The sequence below is a fragment of the Ixodes scapularis genome, unplaced genomic scaffold, assembly GCF_016920785.2.
Source record: "Ixodes scapularis isolate PalLabHiFi unplaced genomic scaffold, ASM1692078v2 PGA_scaffold12__126_contigs__length_90152505, whole genome shotgun sequence".
Taxonomy (NCBI): domain Eukaryota; kingdom Metazoa; phylum Arthropoda; class Arachnida; order Ixodida; family Ixodidae; genus Ixodes; species Ixodes scapularis.
This window is the reverse complement of record NW_024609838.1, coordinates 56,944,480-56,958,948: the sequence shown is the minus strand read 5'-3', so window position 1 is coordinate 56,958,948 and position 14,469 is coordinate 56,944,480.

Here is a 14,469-nt window from a genome sequence, read left to right as displayed (position 1 = left end):
CTACTCCAAAATCAGCCTTTAGCGCTCTGTTGTTTTATCTCAGTAAATGATCAACTAGCGTATGTTTGCCCTGTTACTTCAATAGCAGTGGAGTCGGCTGGCAACTCAACCACTGCGTCTATTGCGCCAAGAGAGCTTGTTTTTATTTCTTATTCCAGACTTCCACTCATTGTCGCTAAAGGCCCACACCAGTACCAACTTCGTATAATAAAATAGCTACAGCGACCGGATTTAACATTAAAAACGAGCGTGTTCGTAAATATACTGCAACAATCGGAAATAATAAACAGAAATTTGGGACGAAAGCAGACGCATACAACTTTTGCAACTCTCAACGACATTTATTTGGTCTCCGTTCAAACGACGGCCATCGTGCAGGTTCAGGGGAGGGAGCAGAGAAGAAAAAAGGGGGGGGGGTTGAAAGAGGAGGAGGGGGGAAACGGGTTATTCGCGGCCTTCCTTCAAGGCCTCTGACTCCTTCCGCCCAGTTCGGGACGGAGGAATTTCATCTGCCTGTCGGAAAGAGCTAGATAGAGAAGCCGAAGCGACGTTAGTGACCAAGCTCTTAATGACGTACGATTCGGCGACTTCCCTTCAAAATCTCTGCCGGTGTCCTCCCAATACGCGCGTACCTTCGTGTCTGGACTTTGGTTGGTTCGATTGCATTTTTATGGCGCAAGGGCTGCTAAGGCCAAAGAGCGCCAATGAAGGAAACTATTGCATTGAGGGTAAGCGAGAAGGAGGGACTCTAGTGGTCAGGGTTAAAAGTAAAGGAACGAGACATGAATCAGATAATGTCACAAACAAAAATGAACATGAGTGAAAAGCTTTGAAGTTTACAGTCAATGTAGAAGACCAATAGCTTCTAAAAACTTAAAAACCCGCTTGTAAGTTACGAATGGTTCATCACCCAATAACAGCATTGTGTGTAAGGGAATGTGCTTTCTGTATAATTGTGCGAAGTGAGATCGGCGTTCCCGTTCTTAGAAAGAGGACTCAATTAAAAAATGGAGAACACTTAGAGGTTTGTCACATTGTTCACACAAAGGGGCATCCTCCTCATGGAGTAGGTAGCCATGAGTCAGATGAGTGTGGCCAATGCGCAAGCGACACAGTACTACTTCATAAAAGCGTTCCTGGTGCCGGGCGATCGCCCATTCACCCAGGTCTGGCTTAACGAGATGCAGCTTGTTGTAGATCTCCTCATTCCACTCGGCTTGCCAGTGTGCTCGTATGCGAGATTTTACAAAAGTGCGATAGTCCATGTAAGGGATCATTTAAATATCTACCTCTCTGCTGACGCATGTGCGGGCAGCACGGTCGGCTGCCTCATTGCCTGGGATACCAACATGGCTGGGAATCCAACAAAAGACAATGGTCCAATGCTTTCTGGCTGCCACAATAATTTTCTTTTTGAACTTCAACAACAAGGGCGTTCCTTGTAGGCAGCAGGGAAGAGATGGCTCGCAAGGCACTAAGAGAGTCAGGGAAAACCACTGCCAGGGGTATCCTGTGACGGGCTATGTGTTCCGTAGCCAACAGGAGGCCATACAGCTCCGCTGTGAGAATGGTAGCAGAAGTATTTATCCGCCTTACAACTTCCATTGAAGAGCCAATGACAGAGCAACCAACAGAGGTCTCAGATTTTGTTCCATCTGTATAGAACTTTGTATAATCGTTATACAATTGAGCAAGTTCATGAAATTCTTGCAGAAGCACAGAACTTGGAGTGCTTTTCTTGTTATACTGTGCAAGAGACAGGTTGCAGTGTATGTCAGGGTGCTCCCAAGGTGCTATGATGCCAGGGAATTCGACTACCTGGGATGCCACATCTAATCCGACAGACTCGGCCAAGGTCTTCAATCGCATACTGAATGGAGGGATCACACTAGGTCTTGCGACAAAGAGTCGTTCCGAGCGTGTTTCTTGAACAACTTCTCGAGTGGGGTGCTGGAGGACAGATCGGATGCGAAGAGAGTACATCATGCCCAATGTGAATCTGCGTCTTTCGAGGCAACACTCATTAGCCTCTGCATACAAACTGGGCACAGGGGACGTACGAAACGCACCCGTAGCCAAACGAAGCCCAAGGTGATGAATGGGATCCAACATCTTGAGCAAGATTGCCTGGCAAACCCATAAAAAAACCAGCCATAGTCCAATCTGGAGCGCACCAAAGAGCGATAGATTCGCAGGAGGCACAATCGATCCGAGCCCCAAGACCGGTGAGAGAGAACTTTAAGGATATTGAGAGACTTGTGAGCTTTTAGTTTCAGGCTTTTTGCATGAGCATTAAAATTCAGTTTACTATCAAACGTAAGACCCAAAAATTTGTGCTGAGGTTGAACACTAACATTACTATTGTAGATTGTTAGGGATGGTTCAAGAAGGATTCCACGTTTGCGGGTGAAGCAAACACATGCAGTCTTTTCAGGAGAAAACTTAAACCCATTACTGTCAGCCCACTCAGTAAGCTTTTTGATGCCTAGCTGAACCCTGCGTTTACAGACTGAGAGGTTACAGGAGGAAACTGAAATTTGTAAATCATCCATGTAAAGTGAATACTGAACCGATGGAGGGATTACAGAAGCAATGGAGTTCATTTTAACTGTAAACAAGGTGACACCTAGTACTGCCCCCTGCGGCACTCCATTTTCCTGCAGAAATTCACGGGAAAGTGTGTTTCCCAGCTGGACTCGAAAAGTGCGCCTGTCTAAATAGCTCTGAATTGCACGAAGCATGTGACTACGTAGTCCGAGGTCCAACAGGTCCCTCAAAATGCCAAAGCGCCAAGCTGTGTCGTATGCTCTCTCGACATCAAAGAACACGGAGAGGCAGTGCTGTCCATGTGCAAAGGCCTCACGCACAACAGTTTCGAGGCGGACCAAGTGGTCGACTGTGGACCTTGATGAACGATAGCCGCACTTAAATTTGTCGAGCACCTTACCATGTTCGAAATAGTACATCAGTCTACGATTAATCATTCGCTCCAGTGTCTTACAGAGACGACTGGTAAGAGCAATGGGCCTATAACTGGAAACACAAGAAGCATCCTTACCAGCCTTAAAAAGTGGAAGGACATCTGCTAGCTTCCAAGATGAAGGGAAATAGCCCTCCTGCCATATGCGGTTATAAAGATATAAAATGACGTCGAGTGTAGACGGACGAAGATGCTGTAGCATTGAATAATGTAAACCATCTGGTCCAGGAGCTGAGGGCTTTGTGTTATGAAGAACTGTGAGGAGCTTGTGCAAGCTGAATGTAGCATTATATTCCTTCTGTTCACCTCCTGAGGTTTTCAAGGGATTGCTCTCGGCCTTCAGCTTGTGTCGAAGGAAAGTAGATGAATAATGATGTGAACTGGATATATATTCAAAATATTCTCCAAAAATATCAGCTTTTTCCTCGAGTATGTCTGGGCATGTTCCATTCCTAAAAAGCAGGGGGATTTTAAGTGCATGATAGGAGCCATTGATTCTGTGTATTCGATCCCAGACCTCCTTAGGTGAGGTACTGCTATTTATAGTGGAAGCATAGCCTTGCCAACTTTCCCGTTTGGCTTTTCTTCGGACGTAGCGTGCACGGGCCTTTATTTTCCGAAAGGATATGAGGTTATCTATAGTGGGGTATCGTCTCAGAATGCCCCAAGCCCGATGTTGTTTCTTGCGTGTCTCTTCACATTCCGAATTGCACCAGGGCTTTGGCCTCCTAGGAAGAAATTGAGATGTCTGCGGGACGGACAGCTTGGCTGCTGTGATAATGCGCTCGATTAAAAGATGATTGAGTTCGTCAATGGTAAGACTTTCGAGATGAGAATATGCTAAAAGCGATGCCTGCTTGAAAAGGCCCCAATCAGCTTTGTCAAGCTTCCAACGAGGCCTACGTGTATGAATTAAAAGAGGGGCTACGCTACAGGTTAAAAGAGTAGGAAAATGATCGCTTCCACGTGGATTGGCATCCACACTCCAGGAAAAATCTGGAAGTAAACTAGCAGAACCAATTGAATGGTCGATGGAAGTTGGTGACAAAGATGATGGACTAAAATAGGTTGGCTCTCCCGTATTAAAAAGACAAAGACGTTGTGTGGTTAAAACTGACTTAACAATTTTTCCTCTGACATCCTGACGTGTGCTCCCCCATAAAGGGTTGTGACAATTAAAATCTCCCATCAAAAGGAAAGGCTCAAGAAGCTGGTCTAACAGCGAGTTTAAATCTGAACATTTCAAAGTAAAAGAGGGTGGCAGATATAAAGAGCATACTGTAAGAGCCTTATGGTGCAAAAACCGAACAGCCACTGCTTCAAGTGGTGTGGACAGTGGAACCTCTGTGGAGAGAAGTTCTCTCGGGAGAACTACCGCATCTCCCCCAGAGGAACTGACAGAGCTCGGACGACCCTCCGGAAAACCTGGTAACGTCTGAGGAAATTGGTACGGCTGGGACTCAAATGAGTCTTGCAAGCACAGCACTCTTGGCTTGTACTCCTCCAGAAGACGCTCTACATCCTCCAGGTTTCTTAGAAGGCCACGACAGTTCCATTGTATGAGTACTGAAGCCATTTTAGGGACAAAAACCGGAGCACATGGAAAAGTGAGTCACTTTTCACTTCGGAGGAGTTACAAGTTTTTTTTATTTTTGTTTCTTCGTAGTCTGCCACTCCATCTCGTCCTCGTCAGAACCCAGAGTCGATGAGGGGGCAGACAAGGCAGCGCCAGTTTTCTCCTGAGCCCCACAGGCAGACTTGCGTGCCGGCCCGGGAGGGTCTGTGCCGCGGGGCCCCAATCCGCGGCCACGACCAGAACTAGGTGGAAGGGTGGTCGATGTACTGGGGAGGGGTTCTACCCCATCCATCTGTTCTACCTCTTTTCCCGACGAGGAACCTGCGTGCGAGCCACGCAGCTCCTTCGTTGCTGGCTGCCTCTCAAGGGACTGAGGCCGAGGGCCTCGCTTCTCCTTAGGAAAGCGGCCAGTGTTGACATGTGCAGACGGTGCTGGCCTGTCCTGAGCAGAGGAAGCAGCTAAGGCGCCATCCCTACGACAAGGGGGAGCATGCTGACCCTGCTCCATAGTCTTGAAGGAGAGGGCGGGCACGGCTATTGCTGGCCCGTCCTTGCCCAGGGGAGCAGCATGCCGCTCCTGTTGATGGAATGGGGCCCTTAGGTCAGCCGCCAAGATCTCAGGAGAGACCTGAGTGGCCCTAGTCTCCGAGCGTGGTCCAGGACCCCTGCGCACCACCTCGGCGTAACCTCCCTTTGAAAGGAACGACAGCTTCTTTTTAGCTTCAAAGTAGGGGATATTCTCCTTCGCCTTTAAGGAAAGAATTTCCTTTTCTTGACGCCAAAGGGGACAGGTGCGGGAGTAAGCTGGGTGGGGCCCACTGCAATTACTACAGCGGGCCGCCGTCTCGCAGATGTCAGCAACATGTTCCTGGCTTCCACATTTTGCACAAGTTTATTTTCCTCGGCAACTGCGTGACCCATGGCCAAACCGCTGGCAGCGGAAGCACTGTTGTGGGTTGGGAACATAGGGACGGATGCGACACTGGAGATAACCCGCCTTCAAAGTTTCAGGGAGGGTGTGTCTCGCAAAGGTCAAGATCACATGCTTTGATGGAGTTTCCTTGCCATCCTTCCGGAACATAATACGTTTGATAGCGACAACACCAGCATCTTTCAGTCCTTCCAGAATTTCCTCCTCGCTAGCATCGAGGAAGTCTTCTTCAGAGAGGACTCCACGGATCGTGTTGAGCGTCCGGTGAGGACTCGCAGGCACTTCGACATCAAATATGCTGGTCATCGTGGAGAGTGCCTCACTTTGAACTTTTGTATTTACTTCAACGAGAAGGTCGCCGGAGTGGAGTTTTTTCGCTTTGTATGAGAACCCAATGAGGTTTTCTAGCACCTTGGCTACCACAAAGGGGAATAATTTCGACACTCGTTTGTCTTCGAGGTTCGAATGAATGACAAAAAACTTTGCAAATGTTCCCATTTCAGGGGCTTTTTCAGTGACATGGGGCTCAGGGCGAGGCCTCTTGGAAGCTTGCCTTGAACCGGGTTTAGAGAGGAGGGTCGCCATATGAAGGGCAAAAAACGCCGGCATCTGTAGCGCACCACCCACCACGGAGTCCAACGAGGGGATAGGTAACATCTCATAACAGGTCTGACTTCTCTTAACCAAGTGTGCGTAAAGAGAGAGTTCTGTCGCCACCCAGGGTTAGCCCTTGCCGCCAAAGGAGTTGAAAAAGGAAAGAAGAGAAATGAGAAGAGTGAAAAGAAGGAGAAGACAAGGGTGAAAGAAGGGAGGGGATAGTAGAAGTGGCGACTGACTGAATCATCCTGGTCGGGCCAAGGCAGGACACCCGTATACGGGAAGCGGGGGCCGAAGTGGTGTATTACCTCGCCCGGGGGGCCCCGAAGGGTCCAAACCTACCCGGGCTCGGCTCAACGACCAGGATGCCCTTTTTCCCAGGCACGGGAAAGCCACTCACAGCCAAACGTGGGCGGGCGAACCCACATGGCTCGGGGTCCGTGGAGACGCCACTTTCCAAACACCTGCTTTCACAGGTGCCTCCTGCGGGGCGTATCTGGGCGAACAACCGTCGCGCGTCAGATGGTGTACGACTATTGAATCCATGGAGTCGTCGGGGGGTTTGCTCATCTCCTGCGAGTGTTCCCTGAGGCGCTCATTTAGGCACCTGCGGGGCTGCCCTATATACTCCCCCCCACACGAAAAAGAGATGGTATAAACCACCTCCTTCCTGCACTTAACAAACTGCTGTCCATGCTTTTTGTTGCATTGGGTCGCGGAGGGTGGGGTATTCACCGTTCTGCACATTTGTTGAAGCTTTTGCTTGCAGCTAAACACTACCCCTATCTCGAAGTGATAGGCAAGTCCCTTAAGGCGATTTGCAGTGTTGTGCAAGTAGGGGATAACTGTAAAACGCTTTTTGCGAGGAACAGGAGCGGCTGGCGGTGCCCGAGAGGCGGTGGTCAGCCGCTTTAGTGTATTTGCCACTAAGTCTTCAGGATACCCTGCCCTCTTTAGCCTCTCTGTTTGTAGAAGCACGCTGTGCGCGCTGTGCATAGGAGCTGAATGGAGGAGACCGCACCGGAGAGCCGGGTGTTCCGGTATGTAGATGATTATCCGATCGTGCACCCAAACCATACCCCTCCCGAGTCTGTCATTCAGGCCTTCGCTTCGAGCCCCACCGGACTCTCCTTCAAGAGAGAAGACCCGTCGGAAGACGGCCTTCAATACTTTGACCTGCACCTGAAGATGCACCCCGATGGGATATGCTGGGAGTTCAGACAGCGCACACAAAAGCCGATCCGTCCTTCACGAGTGCCCACTCCAAAGCAGTAAAACGGGGTCTCGTGAACTCACTCCTAAAATCCTCTGGGACCAGGTCGTGCCCCCCTCTCACCGCGCACAGCGTGCTTCTACAGACAGAGAGGCTAAAGAGGGCAGGGTACCCTGAAGACTTAGTGGCAAAGACACTAAAGAGGCTGATCACTGCCTCCCGGGCACCACTAGCCGCTCCTGTTCCTCGTAAAAAAACATTTCGCAGTTATTTCCTACTCGCACAACACCGCACAACACCGCACATCGCCTTAAGGAACTTGCCTATCACTTTAAGATAGGGGTAGCGTTTAGCTGCAAGCAAAAGCTTCAACAAATGTGCAGAATGGTGAATACCCCACCCTCCGTGACCCAATGCAACAAAAAAGCGCGGACAGCAGTTTGTTAAGTGCAGGAAGGAGGTGGTTTATACCACAGCTTTTTCGTATGGGGGGAGTATATAGGGCAGACCGGCAGGTGCCTAAATGAGCACCTGAGGGAACACTCGCGGGAGGTGAGCAAACCCCTTGACGACTCCATGCATTCAATAGTCGTACACCATATGACGTGCGACGGTTGTTCGCCCAGATACGAAGGTACGCGCGTATTGGGAGGACACCGGCAGAGATTTAGCAAGGAAGTAGCCGAATTGTACGCCATTAAGAGCTCGGTCACTAACGTTGCTTCGGCTTCTCTAGCCCTTTCCGACAGGGAGATGAAATTCCACCATTCCGAACTTGGCGGATGGGACCAGGGGCCTTGAGGGAAGCCCGCGAATAACCTGTTTTTCCCCCTCGTCTTCATTCAACCCCCCCCCCCTTTTTTCCCTTCTCTGCTCCCTTTCCTGAACCTGCTCGATGGCCAGTTGTATGCGCCTGTTTTCGTCCCGAATTAGTGTTTGTTCTACCGGATTTACTTTTCGCCCGAACGACAGAGCCCATGCTAGCGCTAAATTTAGCTCATGCGTTATAGCGCGCTGTACCAGGGTGTTTTAGAATAACATTTCTACGCTGCAACGGAAAGGCCTAAGCACCTCGTGCCTGCAACGCTACAAAGATACAGTAACACTTTTTACTTTTCACACAAAATACTGTAACTTGAGAATAAAATAAAGTTTCTTGGTTCACAGTAACATTTTAGATTTGTTAAAATATAAGAATGCAACGGAAGTAGTCGACCGGTAATGTCCACTTGCGTCTCCTAGGCAAGAGAGGTCTCGTGTTCCGACCTTCGCACTCCATACCCTCGCGAGAAACGTTTGCGCGTCGCAAGTAGCTGGCAATTGTTGCCCACCTTGCTGGGTTCTCTTAAACGTTTCTGATATGCACCTCCTATAGCAGTGGTCTCAAACTCATACGAGTCTGGGGGCCAGATATCCCATACTGGAAAGGTCGTGGGCCAACGCAATGGCGGGGGGGGGGGGGGGGGGGGCAGACGATTTTAAATAGAAAAGACCTCGTCCTCCATGCTTTTTGTAACTCACAGTCGTGCTAGTGACACGTTTAGATTTGATTGGTTTTTATGACTACTTTGCGGCCTAAGTAATGTGATATAAATAATTAAACTGACACCGACCTGCCAGCGTGCTAGCATTTTTAATGGAACAAGAGAGAAATTGCACAGTCATTCTCGTTGTCGCTCGGAAATTCACCAAGCTCATCATGTCTCTAAAACATCAATCAGTTAATTTGACAGTTCTTGCTTTCCTTTACGATTTTTATTACAACACACTGAGAAAATACTGTGATGGCTCTAATCAAAACCTCGTAGCTTTACCTTTGGCAGCTACTCCTGCTGATCGAGAGTTCGCGCAGCCGAGATGTATCCTGGAACGAATAGTTCAAGCTTGCAGCAGTAGCATAATTGTTGTACATTACAAAAAGTTGTGAAGCAAACAAATAAAGCGAAACAGGGGGCAAATGAGCACAGACAAGTATAAACTATGTGAATACGTTAAAATAGCTGAGCTACTTTTCGAGCGGAAATGAATCGGCGTGATGAGATCACTATGGCGCATGCCATTTCCAGCGCGCGGGAACCGGAACGCGTAGCCGGTTGCCTGCGGGCCGCGTGTTTGAGACCCCTGTCCTATAGGAATGCAATGTCGTCCTGCGTTGTAGATCCCAGCTGAGATGATGTGGTGAGGGTCTAGGACAAATCGCCGACGGTCAACTCGTCGGCGGTTCATTCGTCGAATAGGCCGATTCGTCATAGGGCAATTCGCCGCAGAAAAAATCGTCGCAGATGTTAACTGGATGCAGCTTTTTAAAAGCCAAGATATGCTTTTTTCTCTGACATTTTAAAACAAATACTGCGCCATAGTAATCCCTAAAATTGCCGCAAGGTAATTTACCCCCATGTGCCATTCTTTGGAGAAGAAAATAACTTGCCACTTTCACCGCTTTCACGGTGCCATGCGTAGATTTTTTTAGGACGGGGGGGGGGGGTGGCTGAGGAGGCTGGGATCTTTATGACCAGGGGAGGGAGGGCTGAAGCCCCATAAGCCTCCTCCCTGTCCACGCCACTGCAGTGGGCGACGACCACTATGTCACGCACGTATCACTAAGGCGCGGATTAACCTACCCGGTCCACCCGTTCAAGCCGCTTCGCGGTGAAAGTCTGCGACGACTTGTTACAAAAAGTAAGAAATAAAATTAAGAAAAGGACGATTCCGAGATGACACGTTTTTCAACTTGTCTTAAAGACCGACCAACGAAACCATTTTCCGCAAGGTAGGAAAATGGCCCTCGCGCCCTCCTCTTTTCACCCTCTCCCGAAAATCACGTGACGGCAGGGGCTTCTTTTGTGTCGGCTTTTTCTGTAGGGATAATCCTCAAAAAGCGCGAAACGAGCGGCTAGCTGCGAGCGCCACAGCGACCTTGAGGCGTCCAGGTGTCTTCCCTTGTTGACGCGGGCACGCTCAATCCGTCAGATTGAGGAAGCCAGCGCGACCGAACGCTTTTTCCCATGAGCTGCAGGTCCGAGGCCGCTCGGTCGGTGAAGATCAAGGGGTCGTGGTATGCTGCGTTCGTCCCAGCAGTCGCTCTCTGGCATCGCGCGGCTGCTGGAACCATTTCCGTGTCTGCATACGGATTGGCTTCCGCAATAAAAGGTTCAGGTCATCCATAATACATTTATTTACGAAACTTATAAATCAAGTGGCTTTCCCTAATCTCTTCATTACTGTTTGAAACACATCTCCTCTCACAGATTGTTCATCCCATTTTGGACTCTGCGTATTTATTCATCCTTGCCTCTTCTTGATGTATGTTTTATTACTTGATAAAGACCTTCAAATATTGGCGCGGGCTTGCGCGATCAACGCTGTACCGGATTTATCCAATATTGGAAAGATTGGCGCCAGGAGGGTGGAAGAAGCAAACCGAAATTCTGGCTTGTAATGAAGACGGCGCTGTCGTAAGATAGGTCTGCTTCATCCGCCTACACGATGCCCCATCGTTTGCACTATCGCAACTTCTCAGTAACATAGCTGTATACCACATTTTACTCATGGTTACTATAGATGTGGCCTCACAGGCTTTCCCGTTATGAGCGAGTCGACTTTTTAACGACTGGCGACTCTCCTGAGTGAGAATAAATATTATCTCCTTCCCACAACATCCACCCCTTTCTCTCTTCCGCCCCCCCCCCCCCCCCCCCTTTCCCGAGTTGGGGAGATATCACGCCAGTCCAGGAAGCAGCCTGCAGACTGCGCTTTTCGGCTACTCATTCTCAACACATTCGAACGTGGAAGTAAACACATTGCATGAACGACGCCCAGTTTATTTGCAATCTAAATAATGTGGCTCCACCGTTGGAACCCAATCAATTTGATCATCAATCATTATTTGTTACGATTTCATGGTGAAAGTGTGTTCGTCGTGATGCCACAAAAGCGATCGATTCAAAGGGAGAAATAAGTCCTCGTATTTATTTTGCGGAAATACTCACTCCTGTGGCGCTCTAGTGCGTTAAGTCAGAGCACCCGAGGCAGTGCGTAATACTTTACAACTGTCGTTGGCCATGAAATATTTGTGGGAAGTGGGTAAAATTGTGTACACCACAAAAGCATATTTAAACGCAACAAAATATCGCAATTGCAAAAACAAAAACAGCCTGCGAAACCCGTTGCTTTCATCTTTCTCTCTCTCTCTCTCTCTTTTTTCGCGCCACTACAAAAATAGCGGCCGAGCAACGAATTTCTATCAAAACCTCGCTTCTTGGAGAAACGGCAACAGGCTATACAGTAGTGAATCTGACAGGGAGTTTGTACAAATAATAGGCGACCATTGAATCTAGCCTTCTGCACAAATCATGCTCGGGATATTTCCATTTTCCTTCCACGCAATTAGAAGGCAAGACGCTGGGAGAATTCGTGTGCACTAACCTGCTGCTTCTAAAAGAAAGTACCAGATTTATAGTGCATATTAATTTAGATGTAAATAGTTTACTCAGTGTGCAAAAACATTCGCGGCATGAAGGAAGCATGGCGGAAAACATGGAAGCATGGCGGAAAGCAGCTTGCTGGAAATAGAAGTCTCTATTGCATTGCACTGGTGTGAAAACTTATTCCATATTTTTGTTTTATTTCTGTGCGAAAATAAAAACAGCGTTTAGAAACCGAACACTGTGCGTTTTCAGGAGCGCCGAAAGGACATAAAAAACGGGGACAACCTGAACAATACGAGGCGCCTTGCGTCACTCAGCTTGTCCTGGTTCCTTGTTTGTTCGGAGCCTTTCAAAAGGGGGTGAAAAATTATGAACCGAGTGACCCGACTTGCCACATTAGAGCAGTTCATTTCCATATGCGATAGGCTGTCTTCAAGCGCCTTACATAGATCAGCTTGTACTGGTCCGCTTTTATTATCGGTTCCTTTCAAAAAGAGAGCTCTAGGCCACTGGACCAGACTACCACATTCATAATCTACGGAAGCGGAGAAGTGGAAATGCGACAAAAGGAAAGATTCGCCCGCGTTATTTGAGGCCTATAGAAAAGCGGACCGGATAAAAGGGGGCCGAAATCTCTTTCAAGAAACACACAATCTTCTCTTCAATTATGTCTAACAATTTGATGTGAAGGTGTACTTGGCTATGACATTATTCGTTTAGGAATCAAGCGAAACTTTGTATCGGATCATAATACGTCTACGTCCACTCCCATTCGATGCTTATCATGTTTTGACTATATGTACATGGGGTGGTTTTCAGCGGTAGGTTTTTAATCTGACTGCCTGCCAGAGCGCGAGCCAGAAAGCACTACGGCCGCGGGCCGTCGCGCTCTTCTCCTTCTCCGTATGAATATACAATCAAAGACGCGAGCGGAGCCGTCAATCCTGCTGGTGTCGGGAACCAGTAAGTCTGACCCTTGAAATGCTGGCGTGACGCAAAACCCAGAGGCGTCTCGTTCGCCCACTTACGTTCTTCCCCGGCGACGGAGATAGTCGTTTACAGGGGATTATCTTCTGAACGGATCCAAGTTACTCGAGCAAGGTCGCATTCATCTCGCAAAGCCCAGCCACTAAGCAAAGGTAACGGAGGGTGGTTCGAGAGGCGTGCAACCCTTGCCCGCTTGGCCCTCCCAACCGACCATTTGACCACATCTATTCTTGTGTTGGCAGTGGCGAAGTCAGTCTTCTCTTGGAACGTTACGAACTACACGCAGACAGTTTCAGAGGTAAGAACTATTTATTTACACAGTTGTAGGAAATAGCCTTGACCACAGTGGCGCGTAGCAAATAGTGTACGCATATGAAATTATTACGGCAGACAGTGCCCCTCCACCTTTTGTTCCATATGCCGGCCGCCATAACGTATTACCGGAAGTAGGACTCAGGGCTATGTGCTACGTACTTCCCTTTCATAATAAGATTCCTCTCGTTCATACTGGTTGTTTTTGTACACACGATTGCTAAAGTATGTCCGCTTGAGTTATACTGTACATTCCGCGGCACTGTTAGAGTGAACAAGAACTCGCCGTCTGATCCTGTTTGTTGTTTCTTGTATAATCGAATCGCTGCTATTAATACTTCTAGTTCTGTGGATAGTGCTCATTTGGTGAACTAACCTAAAATAAACACTAGCTGGTTGTGAATACCAATACAAACAAACAGCGAAAAAAAAATAAAACCACTGACGCCGTGTTTTTGGTAAGAGTGGACCGAAAACACACTAATTATCGCAGCGGAACGAAAACCAACTATTTGACACCTGGGCTGAATATGTGGTTAAAAAAAGGAAGTCAAGGCAGCATGCATATAAGAGAGCCTTAGCAGATCGTGTTTTTGGTGAACGATTCTGGTATCTGCATTTCGCTCTACCCTTCTAAGCATACTTTGAAGTGCGTGTTTCGAGCGCCATTGGGCCTGCACCGGGGCTTCTTCAAACTTTCTGACAAAGAAGAAGGTTAGCAAATCATTTTCACGTGCGTGATTACGCCGAGGGTGCTCGCTTCAAAGCATACTTCGCAGCATTAGTGCGGCCCCCTAAACCAATCCCGAATATTGTTGCGGGAGTTCGAAGAGTTTGCTAAAGCGACAGATAGTTTGTTAAAATTCGGTATCCCCTAATTTTGTAAAATCGCTCTGAATTGAAAGCAATATTGAAAAGAGGAGATGGCGCAGGCTCTTGGAAAAATGCCTTGAACGTTGAAACTGCCGTGCTAAAAATCGTATGCACATACTTATAACATGCTAAAGACTGTAATGTAAATCATTACGCCGCTCAGCAATGCGAGTCATGAAAAGAAAATACTTGTGTGGGCTAGCCTTTTTTCTTTATATTTCATTCGTGACCGCCATTGCGCTCCGTAAAAATACAGTGCGAACTATCTAACATTTTGTAGTATATGTCGCGAATTGTTACATCAAGTTATAACCTAAAGCTAATTGCATTCGTTTTCCTCCGTTTATTTCAGATATTCGGATGTTCACGCGAGACTGAGTTGGACGACATAACAAATGTCCCTACGTACACATCACGAAAACGCATGCGAGATGGAACGGAGAAAACGTATGTATGCAGCCGAAGCAGTCTTCGACGGACTCTTAATCTTACATTTTCCGAAAACGCTGATATGGTCGTGTTTGATGACTTACTGAAACAGGCGAAAACCACCTATGAATCCGACACCCTCGG